The sequence below is a fragment of the Salmo salar genome, chromosome 03, assembly GCF_965601325.2.
Source record: "Salmo salar chromosome 03, fSalSal1, whole genome shotgun sequence".
Taxonomy (NCBI): Eukaryota; Metazoa; Chordata; class Actinopteri; order Salmoniformes; family Salmonidae; genus Salmo; species Salmo salar.
This window is the reverse complement of record NC_138293.1, coordinates 92,626,172-92,632,807: the sequence shown is the minus strand read 5'-3', so window position 1 is coordinate 92,632,807 and position 6,636 is coordinate 92,626,172.

Sequence of the window (6,636 nt, the reverse complement as noted above, 5' to 3'; positions counted from 1 at the left end):
ACTCTAGAAGTTAATATTGACCGACAGAAATAGTACCGTTTGGCCTAACGGACTAAATCTGGAATTTATCCCTCACTGCTATCGACATAAGACCGGAGCCACTAAATAGCTTCTCCCAATGGAAAACACACAATCACTTTGTTTAGATAGCAGGCTGTTTGTACAATTCTGTTTGCACAATTGATGTATAGAATTTCACAGCAAAGTCCAATTCTATCTTAGATTCCTCACAGGGGGCACCATATATGTCGTGTCTTTGGGGTACCATTAAACTGAAGACCTGTTTATCAATTAACTCCCTGTAATTATTATCACGCGATTAAACTGATTAATCGTTTAATTGTAATTAACTAGGAGATCGGGGCACCAAGGAGAATATTCAGATTACAAAGTTATAATTTTCCTAATATAACTTTCCTATATTATAATATAGGCCGATTATCTTCTGGTTTAAATGGTGTATTTCACCTCTAGTCCAGTCTCATTCCAAACGTCATAAATTGTTGTATCTGCACGAACCCAGTCTTTACTAAAATCATCCATACATCAATTGTCTTAAAATCATTTATTTACTACACTAAGTAATTAACAGAAAACATACAAACAGTAATTATCGTCACAAAGGATTGGTATAGTAATGTGCCCTAATGGCTAACAGGCATGGCTGGTCTGTTAGACAATGGGTCATAAACGGTCAGCTGAGAAGGTACACAGAGTTCATTAATATTAACAATTGACAATTGAAGGCTCGCTCATTCGGGAACAATTGCAATCAATATATATTTACGCTCATGTGTCGTCGGGATCCTTGTTCGAGCGTCGTTCTGATGGAGAGTTCTCTCTCTCTCTCACTCTCGGTTAGAATGGATCTTTCAAAGCGACATTCATTAATGTCGTTATAGAATGAATGTTTCGTTGGTCTTCGCGTTCGATGATATAATTTACTTAGCTGCAGACTAATAATTAATATCAAAGACTTGTTCTTATTCTGTCGGTCTCGATAGTCTAAAAGTTAACCACGTGGTGTAGTTCACTTTCAGTAGAGGAATTGGATGGTAAAACCTACTGGCCGACTCACTAATGGAGTGGAGGCCTGGTCTAATGAAATGTAAATCAGGGTGGGTTTTATAGTGACCCTTGAACAGGCTTGTCAAATGACGCCTGGTCCTGTCTGTGTCCCTTGGGGGGCGTGCCGATGGCTGAGTGAAGCTTGTACAGAAATCCAATTCTATCACATTAACATCAGTACATAGCATCTCAATGTATTACAAATAGCTTTATCCTTATTAATACATTTTATACAACCATTATGATGCAAGTCTCAAGCTGAGGCTATTATATAAACAGTTTTATGGTAATATGGCTATATTGTCTCTTCTGAGTATCACAAAATTGTACCAAGCGGACCAGTTCGTAGCTGGATTCTTCACCAATCTTCCATACCTTCTCCAGAACACACATGTCGCTCGGTTCTCCAATTCTATGAGTTGGAAGAATTTCCTTTGTCTCTCTATGAAACATGTGTAAAAACTCCTCTTAGAGTTTTTACAACCCTTTCACACAGGGCCTGGGTTGGGGGGAAGGTAGGTTGGGGGATGGTACAAAGGGGAGGGATTCAACTGTCCTCCCTGTACCCAAAGAGGCCAACGTCATGACAACAGCAAAGGTAATAAAATGCTTCTTATAGTAAATCTGACTTTGGTGAGGGCTAAACTTGGTGGGTGTCTAAATAGCTAGCCCTGTGATGCCGGGCTATCTACTTAGAATATTGCAAAAGCTATTTTAAAATCGGACATATCGAGTGCATATCGAGTGCATAGAGGAGTTCTGTATCTATAATTCTTAAAATAATTGTTATGCTTTTTGTGAACGTTTATCGTGAGTAATTTAGTAAATTCACCGGCAGTGTTCGGTGGGAACGCTAGTCACATGCTAGTCACATGCTAATGTAAAAAGCTGTTTTTGATATAAATATGAACTTGATTGAACAAAACATGCATGTATTGTATAACATAATGTCCTAGGGTTGTCATCTGATGAAGATCATCAAAGGTTAGTGCTGCATTTAGCTGTGGTTTGGGTTTATGTGACATTATATGCTAGCTTGAAAAATGGGTGTCTGATTATTTCTGGCTGGGTACTCTGCTGACATAATCTAATGTTTTGCTTTCGTTGTAAAGCCTTTTTGAAATCGGACAGTGTGGTTAGATTAACGAGAGTCTTGTCTTTAAAATGGTGTAAAATAGTCATATGTTTGAAAAATTGAAGTTTTTGCATTTTTGAGGTATTTGAATAATGCGCCACAGGATTACACTGGCTGTTGAGTAGGTGGGACGCTTACTCAACAACTCATGTCAGCAGAGTACCCAGCCAGAAATAATCAGACACCCATTTTTCAAGCTAGCATATAATGTCACATAAACCCAAACCACAGCTAAATGCAGCACTAACCTTTGATGATCTTCATCAGATGACAATCTTAGGACATTATGTTATACAATACATGCATGTTTGTTCAATCAAGTTCATATTTATATCAAAAACATGTTTTTTACATTAGCATGTGACGTTCAGAACTAGCATACCCCCCGCAAACTTCCGGTGAATTTACTAAATTACTCACGATAAACGTTCACAAAAAACATAACAATTATTTTAAGAATTATAGATACAGAACTCCTCTATGCACTCGCTATGTCCGATTTTAAAATAGCTTTTCGGTGAAAGCACATTTTGCAATATTCTAAGTAGATAGCCCGGCATCACAGGGCTAGCTATTTAGACACCCACCAAGTTTAGCCCTCACCAAAGTCAGATTTACTATAAGAAAAATTTTATTACCTTTGCTGTTCTTCGTCAGAATGCACTCCCAGGACTTCTACTTCAATAACAAATGTTGGTTTGGTTCAAAATAATCCATAGTTATATCCAAATAGCGGCGTTTTGTTCGTGCGTTCAAGACACTATCCGAAAGGGTAAAGAAGGGTGACGCGCCCGACGCGTTTCGTGACAAAAAAAATCTAAATATTCCATTACCGTACTTCGAAGCATGTCAACCGCTGTTTAAAATCAATTTTTATGCCATTTTTCTCATAAAAAAAGTGATAATATTCCGACCGGGAATCTGTGTTTTAGTACAAAGAGAGAGAAAATAAAAACATGGGGTCGCCTCGTGCACGCGCCTCAGTGTCATTGTCCTCTGATAGACCACTTACCAAAGGCGCTAATGTTTTTCAGCCAGGGGCTGCCTCGACATCATTCAGCTTTTTCCCGGGTTCTGAGAGCCTATGGGAGCCGTAGGAAGTGTCACGTTACAGCAAAGATCCTAAGTTTTCAATAAAAAGAGTCAAGAAGCCCAAGGAATGGTCAGAGAGGGCACTTCCTGTACAGAATCTTCTCAGGTTTTTGCCTTCCATATGAGTTCTGTTATACTCACAGACACCATTCAAAGAGTTTTAGAAACTTTAGGGTGTTTTCTATCCAAAGCCAATAATTATATGCATATTCTAGTTTCTGGGCAGTAGTAATAACCAGATTAAATCGGGTACGTTTTTTATCCGGCCGTGTAAATACTGCCCCCTAGCCCTAACAGGATAATGAGTGGGCTGGACAAGCCGAGAGATGAGTTTGGGCGGTCTGCTACGCTTCTGGTTAGGCTGTTTTTATGTTATCCAGAGCGCTGTGCCAGAGTGCAGAAAAACTGACGAAAGCGTAATTCAATTGATGCCCGCAGCACAGTTGCGGTCACAAATGCTCTGGATAACATAAAAACAGCCTAACCAGCTCTGCTACGGTGAGTAAAATGGTCAGAGTGAGCTGATCTCTCATTTGAGTCTGGAAGTAGCTAGCAAGCTAGCCATCATTAGCCAGTTAGCTTGGGTGCTTGACTGCCGTTGTGAGGTCAGAACGCTCGGATCAACCCTACTTTTTATGGCCAGAGCGTCCAGTGTGCGCTCTGAATGCTCCGAGAGCAAAACGCTCAGAATTTGCGAACGGCCAATCTGACAACGCTCTGAGTTTACGAACTTTACGAACGCCCAGAGGACACTCTGGCACTCAAGATTACGTTTCCAAACACACCCATAGTATAAACCAGCCTTTAGTCTTGAGATCTTTGCTTGTTTAGTAAATAGCCTCTCATGTGAATCCTTAACCTGTTATGGCTAGGGGGCAGTATTTTCACGGCTGGATAAAAAACGTACCCGATTTAATCTGGTTACTACTCCTGCCCAGTAACTAGAATATGCATATAATTATTGGCTTTGGATAGAAAACACTCCAAAGTTTCTAAAACTGTTTGAATGGTGTCTGTGAGTATAACAGAACTCAAATGGCAGGTCAAAACCTGAGAGATTCCTTTACAGGAAGTGGCCTGTCTGACCATTTCTTGAACTTCTTTGCCATCTCTATCTATTACAAAGGATCTCTGCTCTAACGTGACACTTCCTACGTCTTCCATAGGCTCTCAGAGCCCGGGGAAACCTGAATGTCGTCATTCCAGCCCCAGGCTGAAACACATTATCGCCTTTGTCAAGTGGCCGATCAAGGGACTGTGGGCTTAGGCGCGTGCACTGGTTGCCCCCGTCTTTGTGATTTTTCCTCTGTTTGCCGAAAAGGAGATTCCCGGTCGGAATATTATCGCTTTTTTACGAGATAAATTGCATAAAAATTGATTTTAAACAGCGGTTGACATGCTTCGAAGTACGGTAATGGAATATTTTGAATTTTTTTGTCACGAATTGCGCCATGCGCACAACCCTGATTTACCATTTCGGATAGTTTCTGGAACTCACGAACAAAACGCCGCTATTCGGATATAACGATGGATTATTTTGGACCAAACCAACATTTGTTATTGAAGTAGCAGTCCTGGGAGTGCATTCTGACGAAGACAACAAAAGGTAATCAAACTTTTGTAATAGTAAATCTGATTTTGGTGAAGGCTAAACTTGCCGGGTGTCTAAATAGCTAGCCCGTGATGGCTGGGCTATGTACTTAGAATATTGCAAAATGTGCTTTCACCAAAAAGCTATTTTAAAATCGGACATATCGAGTGCATAGAGGAGTTCTGTATCTATAATTCTTAAAATAATTGTTATGCTTTTTGTGAACGTTTATCATGAGTAATTTAGTAAATTGGTAGTAAATTCCCCGGAAGTTTGCGGGGGGTATGCTAGTTCTGAACGTCACATGCTAATGTAAAAAGCTGTTTTTTTATTTAAATATGAACTTGATTGAACAAAACATGCATGTATTGTATAACATAATGTCCTAGGTGTGTCATCTGATGAAGATCATCAAAGGTTAGTGCTGCATTTAGCTGTCTTCTGGGTTTTTGTGACATTATATGCTAGCTTGAAAAATAGGTGTCTGATTATTTCTGGCTGGGTACTCTGCTGACATAATCTAATGTTTTGCTTTCGCTGTAAAGCCTTTTTGAAATCGGACAGTGTGGTTATATAAAGGAGAGTCTTGTCTTTAAAATGCTGTGAAATAGTCATATGTTTGAAAAATTGAAGTTTTTGTATTTTTGAGGAATTTGTCATTCGCGCCACGCCTATCATTGGATATTGGAGCAGGTGTTCCGCTAGCGGAATGTCTAGATGTAAGAGGTTAAAGAGATGGGTGGGGCTAAAGCTTAAAATGGTGTGAAAGATGCTGAATGGGTGTAGACAAAGAAGAGCTTTCCAGTAGGTACCGAAATATTCAAGGGCCATTTTCTCAAAAGTGAGGTTACAAGTTTATCAACTTTCAAAGAATAATTACTTTCCCATTGTGCGTCAACTGTAGTGTATGTTATACCATTTTCTAGCTCTGGGTCTTCAATGTAAAAAACATAATTTCACATTTTGCCGGTCAGTCAGAAATATCAGGGCTCCGAAGGAGGGAGGCAATTGGCAACAGTCTGGTAAGGTAGGACAGTCGTGGGTTAGGGAGGAATTCGGCCTGATGTCAGGTCAGATGAAGTGAGAAGGAACAGTCCTATTTCACACACATAACTTCCACGCCTACGAAGGTTCTAGCATCAGGTAGGGCCATGACTACATCAGTGAGAAGAACCAATTAAGTTCCTGACTAACAACAGAGATGTGTTATTCAATGCATATCTGTGGGCTATAGTAGTAAAGGCCAAATTCACTATTTTATCAAATTATTGTTTTAATTAAAAATAATTATACCTAAAGGGTGACTCCTTAAATCCCAAATCAAATAGCTAAATGATCCATGTTATGACATTCTTAAAATAATTCCATATTTTAACTTATATGGAGGAAGAAGGTCCTGATGGTAGTTACTATATAACCTAGGACTCATCCTGTCTAACCCTAATGAACACCACCATGTTATGACTCTGTGTGAGGAGGAAGGATGTCCTGATGGAAGTTACTATATGAGGGAAAGTGGGCTACCTAGTCAGTTAAACAATTGAACGCATTCAACCAAAGTATGCCTTCCACCTGTAACCAATCCCCTTTAAATTGGAGAGGTGCGGGGGGCTGCCTTAATTGACGTCCATGTCATTGGTGCCCGGGGAGCAGTTGTTGAGGGGGTTAACTGCCTTACTCAAGGGCAGAATGTCATATTTTTCCACCTTGCCAGCTCGGGATTTGAACCAATGATCTTTCGGTTACTGGC